Below are 13,351 nucleotides of genomic sequence, written 5' to 3' on the forward strand. Positions count from 1 at the left end.
ATTTATCAAAACAGAAAGTGCTTTTGCTGTTTTTAAAGTTTTGCTCTGGCTCCCAGTGGCGGCCCAAAAAAAAAAGAAAAAAATGTCCTGCTCTGGCATGCAACTCTTAGAGCAGAATTTTATGCATACCCAGCAATACACGTAGGTCTAAAATAAAGTAAAAAGATGACTCCCCTGATGTTCTCAATAGTTCCTAACAGATAACCCACTAGACATTTTGGGAAAGAATGGCGACATTGATTTGACTGGCTTCTGATAACATTCTGGGTGAAGTAATCAGTAGAATGAAAGAATGGGTTTAAAGTGAAAGAACAAGGACCCCAGTTAACCCCAATTGTTTCTTTTCCCATTTCCAAATATCAAATCACCTCCACCCATCTCTCCACCCCTTTCCAGTTCCTCCTTTCCAGTGAGAGTAAGAAGATAAAATAGTCTCCTGGGCAGAGGTGATGAAGACTGCAAGACTGGAGCCAGGGCGACCCACTGGGAAGCTACTGTGGCTCCCGTAATCCAGATGAGAAGTGCTGAGACTGAGGGGAGCCAGGGATAGCAGGGGTGGAGGGTTCCTTTCCAGAAGTATCAACTGGGCAGGAGGCCTAAACTGAGTGAAAAGAGAAGTCCAGGAAGATTTCATCTTCTGGATTGGAGGACTGGAAAATGGTGGTAGCATCAGCATGGTGAGAGATACAAATAAAATGTTTGGTCTGGACTACCTGAGGACTCTGGCAGTGGGGATACCTAAGAGACAGTTGCATATGCAGGCCTGTAGGTCAGTAGAGATGTACAAGGCTGTGTGCTTGACATTTTTCTTGTTGTTAAAGCTATGAAATTGAACCAGAAAGGTTCATCCACACAGCAAAACAAATGAGCGCCTGAAGACCAAACGGGGACTCAAAGTCATGCACTTTCTCTCCTTGCTCTGAACTGTTGGAGGGAGTTTTTAAAACAAGAGTGGTTAGGAATCTTCTGAGAAATCAGAAGTGTCTTCCTGTCATCAAAGGAAACCAGGTTTGAAAAAAAAGAAGAGTCTGAAAAAGAGGTTGTGATGCTAATATGTCATGACCTTTCATTGACCTTCCAGGCTATTCTCTTTCAAAACATGTACTCAACACCCACAAAACATGGGCTTTGGGCAGGATCTGGGAGCTGCAGACTTGGCAGCTCTGATGTAGCTGATTCTACTTCCTATCAAGGGAACACTTTTGTTTGAAGCTTAGGCTCCTGAGGTTACCACTCAGGTAGGGGCTGAGAGAGTTTGCAAGCTAAGTGACTGGACTTTTTCTGTATTAGTATCGCTGTGGCCAGCTGCCTTCCCTCTATATAATTTTGCCTTTCCAGGTGCCTTACACTTGACCTCTTACTCCTCTTCCCATCCAACACCAAATCTGCCCAGCCCAACAGTGGCCATTCAGCTCCAGCTTTACTGGGAGAGACTGGGAACTCCAGGAGCCCTTGTCCCAGCCAAGAAGCTAATGTGCCATTTGTAAACAGGGGGTCCTGCAAAAATTACTTATCCCACCCAGAGCCCCACACCTTCTCCTGACTATCCGTCTACCTCCTTACCAAGACTGTCCAGTGGGTAATAGAACATCCAATTGCTTCCTCTGTATTTAATAATTTGTATTTAACACTTCTGAAAAGTATTTTCCCCAATATTTCTCTCCCTGATTCTTAGTTCTTTGCTTTAAATTTTAGTTGTGCCATTGGCATAACTGCAATAACATATTTTCATTTCAGTCCATTCCATCCCATTCCCTACACTTTAACGCTTTGAAGACTCCATGAAAACTTTATAGACTAACTTTTAAAAGGGCCATGACGGTGAAAGAGAGGCAACATATCTTCAGAATGCAGTGGAATAACTTTATATTTTCAGATCCCTTTGAGTCTGACCATCCACAGGCCTTCGTGGAATGCACAGTGAATGTGGCATGATTGAGATTTTGGTGGCCACGCTGGTGTTTCTCATTAGCACCTTACCAAGGGCCTCAGTAACTCTGTGAGAAAGAGGCTCACTAAAGCGTGAGATTAGTTAAAAATGCCCATTTTCAGCTGAACACATTTTAAGTAAATCTTCTTAGCACTGGAATACTTGCAGAGCATACTACAGTTGAAGAGTTGTCCGATAGGGGATGGGTAAGGCAAAATATGCAGAAAAATTCTTCCCAGTGCCTATCCACGGTGAATGTCTGTCCTTCCAAGGTAAATACCCAGCCTTCTGTTCATTTGCTTGTTTGCTATTTACTTCTACTCTGAACGTTTTCCTGACGGTGTATTTTTCTGGTTTGCAATAAGTGGGGCTGCAGCAAAACTTCCGCAGTGTTTAGCATTTCCCTGTGTGTGCAGGATCAGGTGGGCTTTGGCGAATAATGCCCTTCGGTGATGTGGGCCAGACAGCTGGCAGGAGCTTCTGGTGATGGAAGGCTCTGTCAGGACATCTCATTCCCCGTTCATTGTGCCATTCCCTCTCCACTTAGAGCACCCTGTTCCATACTGTTCTGAAGGTGTCATTCATTCCACTACAATGTGCCCATTCTTCTGTGAAACTCATGCATGACATGAAAGTGTTCGTGATTTTAAAAAGCTCATGTTTAACATAAATGAGTTAATACCAGAGTTGTGAATTATTAAAATGGGCCTGTCCCTACTCTCTTAGCCTGTGTGCCATTTATCATTCTTTCTTTGTGGTTCAGATAGAGAGGAATGAAGACATTATAAATTGGAATAAAAAGTAAAAATGACGATGAGAAAATATTCTTTTCCTTCAGTGGTTCTTAAAATTGCATGCAACAGAAGACCTGGAGAGCCTGTCCAAACACAGATTGCTGGGCACTCCTCCAGAATTTCTGATTCTGTCATCTGGGTGATACTGAGTGGTACTGAGTGGTACTGAGAATTTGCATTTTAATAAGTTCCTAGGAAATGATGATATTGCTTATCTGGAGATCACACTTTGAGGACCACAGCATTAACTCAAAAGGAGTACTAAAAGAGATTCTTCTGTTGATTTCTTACTTTTCTATTCCATGCTTTTAAACTTTTCTATGCAATCCCATATCTTTAAATGGGTCCTGGCACCCTTGACCATGCATATCTGGAGAACATCAAAAGCCTCCAACCCTAGGCCATTGTCTCCTTTCCCCTTCCCAGATTCTCTCTCCATCCCTAACCATGCATTCATGACCCCACTTGGCTCCACACTTGGGGTTCCACTGCGCTCCTCCTCCTGATGATTTCTTTGAGCATAACTGTCCTGTATATTATCCTTAGGGTCAAAACACAATGCTTCCATCCTTTCACCTTACACAAGACAGTGAATAAGGGATCTCTGGCTATTTCTCCTCTCCTGCTCTGGGCACACAGATTGGAACTGAGCAATGGGCTTGCTATGAATTGAATTGCATCCTCCAAAAAAGATGTGTTCAAATCCTAACCACTGCTCCTATGAATGTGAACTCATTTGTAAATAGTATTTTTGAAGATATTAGTTAAGATGAGGCCAAACAGAGTTAAGGTGGATTACTATTGTCCTTATAAGGAGAGAACATTTGGACACAGACAGGGAGACAGAGGCAGAGAGAGGTGGGCATGAGTGATGGGGGCAGAGATTGAGTTAGGCTGCCAGAGCCAACACACACTAGGCTTGCCAACTCCTGCTAGAGGAGGGGGAAGGCTTGGAGTGGATGGTCCCCTTTAGAGGAAGCAATACCCTGCACCCTGTGACTCAGACTTCCACCCTCCAGCGCCAGGAGACAGGTTGCTGCTGCTTAAGCCAGCTAGTCCGTGGCACTTTGTTACAGCGGCCCTGGCAAACTGAGGTGGGCTGTCCATCCTCCTTTCCCACAGGAGGGATATTGATTTCTAGATTCATCACTTTTGTTTCTTTTTTGTCTGCTTCTACACTTGAATGCAGTTGGTTGCAGTTAAGGAGTTAGATAGCAAAACAAACATAGGGAAATAAAATTAAGCAAACTTATCACCCAGGTGCAGTAATCTTGCTGGCATTTGGGCTCTTTCTCCACATTGTGCAATTCCACATGGGCCATGATGGCTTCAGAAGACTCAATATTATAAGATGCATGTTAATGAAAGCTGTTGTTTATGAGGATTTTAGTAAGTGCTAAGAGAAGACTGATATTTTCCCATGACTTTTGCCTTAAACCTCACAATGCCACAAAACAATTATCACTGTCCTATTTTTTTTTTTTACCAAGAGAAGAGTGAAACTTAGCAATCTAAATAACTTTCTTAAGTTCCCCCAGTTAGTAAGTGACATTTTTGGTGTTCGCACCCAGGTTTGTCAGCCTTTAAATCTCATCTTCTCAACTCCATCAGGATAGAACTTCTTTGACGAGAGGGAAAAATAATGTGTCCATGAGAATTGAGGGGTGGTTATTCCTACGTGATTTGGTACTCATAATCATGAAAGTAATTAGAGCAACACTTCTTGTATGCTAACTGTATTCCAGGCTGTGTGCTTTGTGTACTTTTCTCTCATTTCCTCTTCACTATAACACTATGTTCTAGGTATTATTATGCCCATTTGAAGATGAGGCAAGCAAGACTCAGAAAAAGTAGGCTGGCCAGGTCCCAGCCCCCCAACCTCCAATATCCAGGTGAATTGCACATCAGGAGACCCCAAACGCGTTTTATGAGAAGGTAACAGGAGCAATGACCTGTCAATGAGAGAAATTTAGTTGTAGTGCTGGTTCAGACATGAATCATTGCAAAGCTTGTATTTGTGCAGGGTTTTATGGTTTCAATGACTTCTGTGTGCATTTTAATGGAATCAGTTTACTTTCTAAACTAAGTTTCACAAACTTCCGTGTCTTCAGTCTCCTCATCTGCACAGTAAGGTGGTGAGATGATAGGTTATGTTTGCTCTGTTAGCTCTAACATTCTTTAAATTATGTACATTAGAGGAGGATACATGAATATTGTACAAAATTCCAAATTGCCGCCTTTGTATCTGGATGGACAGAAGATGAAAGACATTCTTGCATTGTTTTATAACAGAGTTTCACTCCCATAAATCTCTTGCAGGACTCTAATTAGGAAAGTAAAGTATGCTCATAAAAAAGCAAATAGCGTAGCACTCTAAAATGTAAAAATCCTGTTCCCCACCACCACACACTCGTTCTCCCCTTCCTGGACCCAAAAATAAATCTACTCAGTTTGTGCAGTTCCTTTCAGATATTTTTTTGTGTTACAAAATCGATGTCCAAACTTCGTCTCCCATAGGCAATCAGACATCTTTATATCCGAGGGGTAAGTAAAATAGGAAACACTTTGCAGCAGTGCCGGGTCTGCTGGCTTTGTGGAGGCCAGTCGTCCTGACGTTGACTGGGCAGCCTGGGGCTCCGCGGCATGCCCTGCTCTGCTGTCAACTCACTTTCAGGCTGAGACAAGGGGGCGGTGTTGGGGATCAGCTGGGGGGAAGGCCCTGAGGCAGTGGCAGGGGGACACTGGCCCTGGAGACAGACCCTGCCTCTGTGTCCCAGGCTCATGCTCACTAGTGGTGGGTGTGACCTTGGCCAGTTTCCTTTCTGGGCCTCAATTTCCACATCTTTAGGTTGTTGTTGGTATTACATGAATTAGTATTTGTTGAACATTTCACACAGGGCCTGGAATTTACTGAACACTGTATAATGGCTGTTGCCGTTTGCTAAAGCTGCCAGAAAGTACTGTACCCCAAATCGGTTGGCTTTTTCAATGGGGTGTGTTAGCTGCACAGTCACAGTTCCATGGCCATGAAAATGTCCAAATTAAGGCATCAGGGGAAAGGTAGAAGGGAATGCATTGGTGTCCAGGTTTCCCAGTCACGTGGACATGTGGGGGCATCTGTCACCCCCTCTCCTGGGTGGGTTTCCCAGTGGCTCTCTCAGCTCCTGTGGGTCTTGCCTCTGGAGGCGGTTCCTCCTGAGCTCTCTCCCTCCATGAGCTCTCTTCAAAGTCCCCAGTAAAGGATTAAGACCCACCTTGTGGGTTCAGTTCCCGGTGCCTGCCCATGCCAAAAAAAAAAAAAAAAAAAAAAACCTACCTTGAATTGGGCGGGTCCCATCTCCATGGAAACAACCTCATCAAAAGGTCCTACCTACAATAGGTCTGTACCCACAAGATTGGGTTAAAAGAGCCTTTCCTGGGGTACACAACAGATTCCAGCCAGCACATTGGTCGGCTAATAAAATGAACCGTGCAGAATCCCCTTCTATAATCGTGCCTGACGGCCTGCCTTGTTCACAGTTGCTCCTGAATGCCTAGCACAGTGATTGGCAACATTTTAGTTGCTCAATTAATATTTTTTGTGGGTGGTGCATAGTCTGGAATCGAACCTGGGTCTCCGCATGGAAGGTGAGCATTCTCCCACTGAACCACCTGTGCACCCTGAATTAATATTTTTTCAATGTTTGAAAAATGTTGAAATATTCCAGATTTAGAGATCATTACCCCATGAATGAACCCATTTCATAGCTGGATAGCTCTATAATAGAGAATATTTTCTTTTTGTGAGTCAGAAGCTGCCCTTCTTTACTGCTACCTCCTCTAACTGGCAGCAATTTTCATACTTTGAAGATTATTTTCATGCTATTTCTTTTCTGGGGCTAAAAATTATTCAGGAATTATCCTACAGCCTGGCCTCTCACCCTTTGTCATCCTTCTACCAACATTCTCCTTTCGGAACTTTCCTTTCTCAGCCCACTCCTATAATTCATGGGCTAACTTGGGAATTCTCATCGTGGCATCACATCTGACTAGTGATATTTTTATCTCACATAATAAAGCCTTACCTAACCATCCTCGGTTTCTTAAAAAGTTCTGCTAATTTAATAAATGTACTCTAATTAAATTATTTGTGCTTGATAAAGATTCACGTGATTTCCAGAGGTAAACTGAATGAACAATAACAAAAATTATATTACTTTTGCATTTTGGTGAACTTGGCTTTTGTTTCCCTTATTTTGCAAATTGGTAAGCAAGACTGGTGTGCTGGTTTCAGAGGGTTATGTACTCTAGAAAAGCCATGCTTTAATCTTGATCCAATCTTGTAGGAGCAACAGTTTCTTTTAACACCTATTCAATAACGTAGGTTGAAATTTTTTTATTAGATTATCTCCATGGAAATGTGACTCACCCAATTTTGTGTGTTAACTTTTGATTAGATGGTGATGTGGCTCCACCCATTCCACACAGGTCTTGATTAGTTTACTGGAATCCTTTAAAGGAGGAAGCATTTTTGAGAGAGCAACAGAGCCACACGATGAGAGAGCCATGAGAACCACAGGAGCCCACGCAGCCAGAGACTTTTGGAGATGAAGGAAAATGCACCCGGGGGAGCTTCACAAAGCAGGAGGCCTGGAAAGGAAGCTAGCAGATGTCACCATGCTCGCCATGTGCCTTTCCAGTTGAGAGAGAAACCCTGAATGTCACTGGCCTTCTTGAACCAAGGTATCTTTCCCTGGATGCCTTAGATTAGACATTTTTATATCCTTATTTTAACTGGGACATTTTCATAGCTTTAGAACTGTAAACTTGCACTTAATAAATTCCCCTTTTTAAAAACTGTTATGTTTCAAGTATATCACATTCTGGCAGCTAGCAAACTACAAAAATTGGAGAGCAAAAATTATTGGACTTTGCAGTCAAGAAGATCTAAGTTTTATTCCCCACCTGTGTTATCATAAACAGTGTACTCTCTGAGTGTTTTTATGTATTTGGAAGAATTGCATGAAATAATATTTGTGCTACATAGTAAGGCACCTAAAATTGTAGTTCTGCTCTGATGTGCTTTCCAAGCCTGTCCCTAGTTCTCTGACTTCAACAGACGGCACATCAGGACTTGATCATTTCTCTCCTAGACAGATGAGTTTTCTTTTCTACCTACAATCTTTCCTCTAGATTACTACCTGAGTGTCTTAGTTTCTCGGCTTCTATGACAAATGTCATACAATAGGTTGGCTTCAAAACTGAGGATTTATTGGCTGAATCTCATAGGCGAGAGGCTTGCACTCATCCAGGTCCGCAGCATGCTGGCCGGCTAGCAGTCCTGGGGTCGGTGGCTTCCCCAGTCACGTGGGCGATGTGCTCTCCTTTTGCTTCCAAGTTCTCTTGACCTAAGTCTTCCTGCCCCTTCTCATTGTCTTCTCTCTTATAAGGCCTCCAGAAAAAGGATTCATACATCCTAATTCAGTTGGCCACATCTCATCTAGATATAACTTCTCCAAGAAGTCCTGTTTACCAGGGGTTCACACCCAAAGGAATAAAGTTGAGAGAACGAACATGCTTTGCCCTGAGGCACATAATGCAATATGCCACACAGGGCGTATTTCTACAATACTGTTCAGATTCTCTCATAGCACTAGCCTGCTTAGAAACCTCTGGTGAAATTCAATTTCTTAAAGGAGGAAGCCTGTCTTTATTTAGTCAGCAACATGACCAGCTTTTCAGCCACTTTCTGGCCTCATGTCCAGGCACTTTCTCCTTTACTGTGAACTCTGGTCATATCAGACAGTTAGACAAGACTGGCTTGTGCCAGATGCTTTCATATCTTTGGGATTTGCACACAGCTTTGTAAGAACACTTCATCTTACAGAATGCTTTCTATTCTTCAGTGATTGGTTCAAATGCCACTTCCTTTACAAACCCTTCTCTGCATCTCTCAGAATTTATCACTGCTTTTTTTTTTTGCATTGGCTCAACACATGCTTATACCTCTTGGGACATAAATGTCATTGTATTTTATCTGTTGTCTATGCATAGTCATAATTGTAGTCACATTTCATTTAGTACCTTATATTTACAAACCATGTTCATTTGCATTTAATCTATTAATTTTTGAAATATTGTTTTTTCCTTGATTAGAGAAGTTTGGGTTTACAGAGCAATCATGCATAGAATTCAGGATTCCCATGCACCACTCCCCACATTGTTACAGTGGATGGGGGCACATCTTTGTAATTGCACCATTCATGAAAGCCTGTGGTTTAACGTAGGGCTCGCTGTTTGCATGGTAGAGAGCCACGGCTTTAGGTTTTCAATTTTTATTCTGTTACTATAAACACCATCTAACTTTTCCCCTTTTAAACATATTCAATCATATTCATATTCAGTGATGCTAATTGTATTAATAATGCTGTGCCACCATCACCACCACCCATTACCAAAACATTTCCCTCATTCAAATAGGAACCTGCACATTTTAAGCCTTAATTTCCCGTTCGCCATCCCCACCCTACCCCTTGGTACACTATATCCTGGATTCTGATCCATGAGCTTTCTTTTCTAATTGTTCCAAATCAGAGAAATCATACAATATTTGTCCTGTACTATACGGCTTATTTCACTCAATATGATGTCCTCAGGGTTCATCCTGTGTGAGGACTTCGTTCCTTCTTATAGCTGAGTAATATTCCATTGTATGTATATACCACATTTTATTTATCCATTTATTGACTGACAGACACTTGGGTTGCTTCCATCTTTTGGCAATTGTCAATAGTGCTGCTGAGAACACTGATGTGCAAATATCTGTTTGAGCCCTGCTTTCAGTTCCTTTGGTTATGTACCAAGAGATGGGATTGCAAGGTCCTATTATAATTCTATACTGAGCTTTCTGAAGAACCACCACACTGTTTTCCAGAGCAACGACACCATTTTCCATTGCCACCAACAAGGAATGAGTCTCAGATTTCTCTGCATCCTCTCCAACACTACCATTTTCCAGTTTTATAATAGCAGCCATTCTCGTGGGTGTGAGATGATATATTGTTGTGGTTTTGATTTGCATTTCCCTCATGGTTAATGATGTTGAATGCCTTTTCATGTGCTTTCTGGCCATTTGTATACCTTCTCTGTAGAAATTCTGTCCAAATCTTTGCCCATTTTTCAATTTGGCTCTGTGTTTTTTTGTTGTTAAATTGAAGGATTTCTCTCTGTGTACTGGATATTAATCCTTTATGAGATATGTGTTATGCTGGTTTGAAGATGTTATGTACCCCAGAAGAGCCATGTTCTTTTTCCTAATCCAATCTGGTTGGGGGTAGACCTGTCATTTAGGGTAGAAACTTTTGATCACACTGTTTCCATGGAGATGTGATATAGCCAATTGTGTACTGGCCCTTTGATTAGATGGAGATGTGACCCTGTCTATTCAAGGGGGTCTTAATTACTTTATTGGAGTCTTTAAGAGAGCTCACAAGAGGGAAAGAGCTCAGTGCTGACCCAGACAGAGATGTCTGGGGATGTAGGAAGAAAGCGCTCCGGGGAAGCTGTCTGAAACTAGAAGCCAGAGGACCAGCTGACACCAGCACATGCCAGGGGGATTCCGGACACCATCGGACTTTCTGAGTCAAGGTATCTTTCCCTGGAAGCCTTAGTTTGGATAGTTTTTGGCCTCAGAATTGTAAACGTATCACGTAATGAATCCCTTATGAAAAAGCCAACTCATTTGTGATATACTGCATTCTGGCAGCATTAGGGAAATAAGCGTATGCTTTCCAATTATGTTCTCCCATTGCATAGATCATCTTTTTGCTTTCATTATAAAATGTTTTCAGGAACAAAATTTTTTACTTTGATGAGGTCTCATATATCTATTTTTTTCTTTTGTTGCTTGTGCTTTGGGTTTAAAGTATAAGAAACCATTGCATCACACAAGGCCCTGAAGATGCTTCCTTATGTATTCTTCTAGGAATGAGAGAGTTCTAGCACTTACATTTTGCTCTCTGATTTATTTTAAGTTGATTTTTGTGTAAGGTATGAGGAAGGGGTCCTTTTTCCATTTTGCTAATGGAAACCCTGTTTTCCCAGGACCATTTGCAAAATAGACTTTTCTTTCCCAATTGAAAAGTCTTTGCCACCTTTTCAAATCATTTGCCCATACATGTGTGGGCTGATTTCTAAGCTCTCAATTGTATTTTATTGGTCTATATATATGTGTCCTTGTGCCAGTACCATGCTATTTTGAAAACTGTGCCTTTGTAATGAGTTTTAAGATTCGGAAGTGTGAGTCCTCCAAATTCATTCTCCTTTTTCATGATGGCTGCAGGTGGGCAGTGCTCCTCACCCCTGCACACAAGCTTGATTATTGACTTTTCCATTTCCACAAAGAAGGCTGTTAGAATTAGGACTGGGATTGTGTTGAGTCTGTATATTGCTCTGGTATTGGCATTTTAATGATATTTAGTCTTCCAATCCATGAAAACATAATATCCATCCATTTATTTATATCTTCTTTGATTTATTTTAGTGTTTTGTAATTTTTTGTCTACAAATCCTTTACATCATTGATTAGATTTATTCCTATATATTTTATTCTTTAAGTTGCTACTGTGAATGGAATTTTCTGCCTTGAGTTATTGTTCTGAATGTTCATTGCTTGTATATAGAAACACTACTGATTTGGGGGTTTTGATCTTGTACTCTGCCCCTTGGCTGAATTCATTTATTAGCTTTAGGAGCTTTGTTGAAGATTTTTCAGGGTTTCCTGTATATCAGCTCATTTCATCTGCAAATAGGGAAAGTTTTACATTTTTCTTTCTAATTTGGATGGCTTTTATTTCTTTTTCTTGTCTAATTGATCTGGCAAGAACATCCAGTATAATGCTGAGTAACAATCGTGACAGCGGGTATCCTTGTCTTGTTTCTGTTCTTAGAGGAACAGTCTTTCCATTTTTCACCATTAAATAGAATGTAAGCTGTGCACTTTCCATATATGCCCTTTACCATATTGAGAAAGTTTTCTTCTCTCCTTATTATAAAAATTTTTTTTCAAAAATAGGATGTATATTTTGTCAAATGCCTTTTCTGTATTGATTGAAATGATTGTGTGTTTTTAATTTTCTTCACTCTGTTGATGTGTATTATAGTAATTGATTTTGATATGTTGAAGCTACCTTGCATACCTGGGATAAACCCCACTTGACCATGGTGCATAATTCTTCTAACAGTTTGTTGAATTCGGTTTGCTAGTATTTTGTTGAGGATTTTTGCATCTGTATTATGGGAAATATCGGTCTCTAGTTCTCTTTTCTTGTGGTATCCTTATCTGGCTTTGGTATGTGGGTGATTTTGACCTTGTAAAGTTAGTGAGGGCATCTCTCCTCTTCTTCAGCAGGTGAGGGCTCTGATTTGAGGTCTCATCTTTTTTCATCTAAGCATTTAGACGTATGAATTTCCTTCACAGCACTGTCTTCACTGAATCCCATAGTTTTGGTATGTTATATTTTCCTTTTCATTAAATTCAAGGCTATTTACTAATTTTGCTTCTGATTTCCTCCCTAACCCACTGGTTGTTGAGAGTATATTGTTTAATTTCCACATATATGTGAATTTCCCTTTCTCCCTCTCTTATTCATGTCTAGCTTCATTCCACTGCAGTCAGACTGTACATTGTATGATTTTAGTATCTCCGAATTTATTGAGACTGGTTTTATGACCCTACATTGGTCTATCCTGAAGAATGATCCATGTGCCCTTGAGAAATGTTCTGTCTTCATTGGGTGCAGAGTTCTGTACATGTCAGTAGGTCTAGTTGCTTTAGTGTATCATCCAAGTCCTCTACTCCTCGCTGATCTTCTGACCAGATGCTCAATCCAGTTTTGAGAGTGGTGTGTTAAATTATCCTACTGTTAATGTAGAATTGTTCATGTCTCCTTTCAAATCTGTCAGTGTTTGCTTCATATATTTTGAGGCTCTGCTGTTAGGGGAATATATATTTATAATTGTTACATCTTGCTGTTGAATTCTCCCCTTTATTAGCGTATCATGACAATCTTTGACTCTTGTAACTGTTTGTTACTTAGAGTCTATTTTATCTGATATTAGTATAGACACCCAGCTCTCTTTTGGTATATTTTTCCATCTTCTCATTTTCAACCTACTTGTAATTTTGACATTAAGGTGATTATAGTAGTAGGTTCAGATGTCAACTCAGCCAGGTGATGGTTCCAAGTTGTTCTGTTGCTGTGGACTTAAATCATCAGATGTGAAATTTATCTATGGCTGATTACATCTGCAGTTGGCCAAGAGAAGTGACTTCTACAATGATTGATATTTTAATTTGATCAGCTGGAGGCTTAAAAAGAGAAGTCAGAAGAGAGAGAGGCAGCTCAGCACAGTACAGCTCAGAGCTCAGAGCCAGTGTAGACCTAGATGTTTGGAGATGCACAGAGACAACGCCCAAGGGAAAGTCATTTGAAACCAGAAGGCAGAAGAGAAGACCAGCAGGCATAGCCCTGTGCCTTCCCATGTGACAGAGGAGCCCAGATGAAAGTTAGCTCATTTCCTCTGAAGAACTGCAAATTTGTAACTAAATAAATCCCCTTTATAAAAGGCAATCAATATCTGGTGTATT

At 41.0% G+C, this 13,351-nt stretch overlaps 1 long non-coding RNA gene across 3 annotated transcripts in view; it reads left to right on the top strand.

Annotated features, from left to right (window-relative positions):
- The window catches only part of LOC143657695 (uncharacterized), a 31,019-nt gene that overhangs the window by 5,591 nt on the left and 12,077 nt on the right, over positions 1-13,351 (top strand). Inside the window, exon 2 of one of the 3 annotated variants that reach the window (XR_013162952.1) lies at positions 7,192-7,446. The exons of the other annotated variants lie outside the window; for them this stretch is intronic. This is a non-coding gene — a long non-coding RNA (uncharacterized LOC143657695). The remainder of the gene's footprint in view (positions 1-7,191; positions 7,447-13,351) is intronic. 3 annotated transcript variants of the gene reach the window in all.

The sequence above is a fragment of the Tamandua tetradactyla genome, chromosome 15 (assembly GCF_023851605.1).
Source record: "Tamandua tetradactyla isolate mTamTet1 chromosome 15, mTamTet1.pri, whole genome shotgun sequence".
In the NCBI taxonomy this organism is placed as follows: Eukaryota; Metazoa; Chordata; class Mammalia; order Pilosa; family Myrmecophagidae; genus Tamandua; species Tamandua tetradactyla.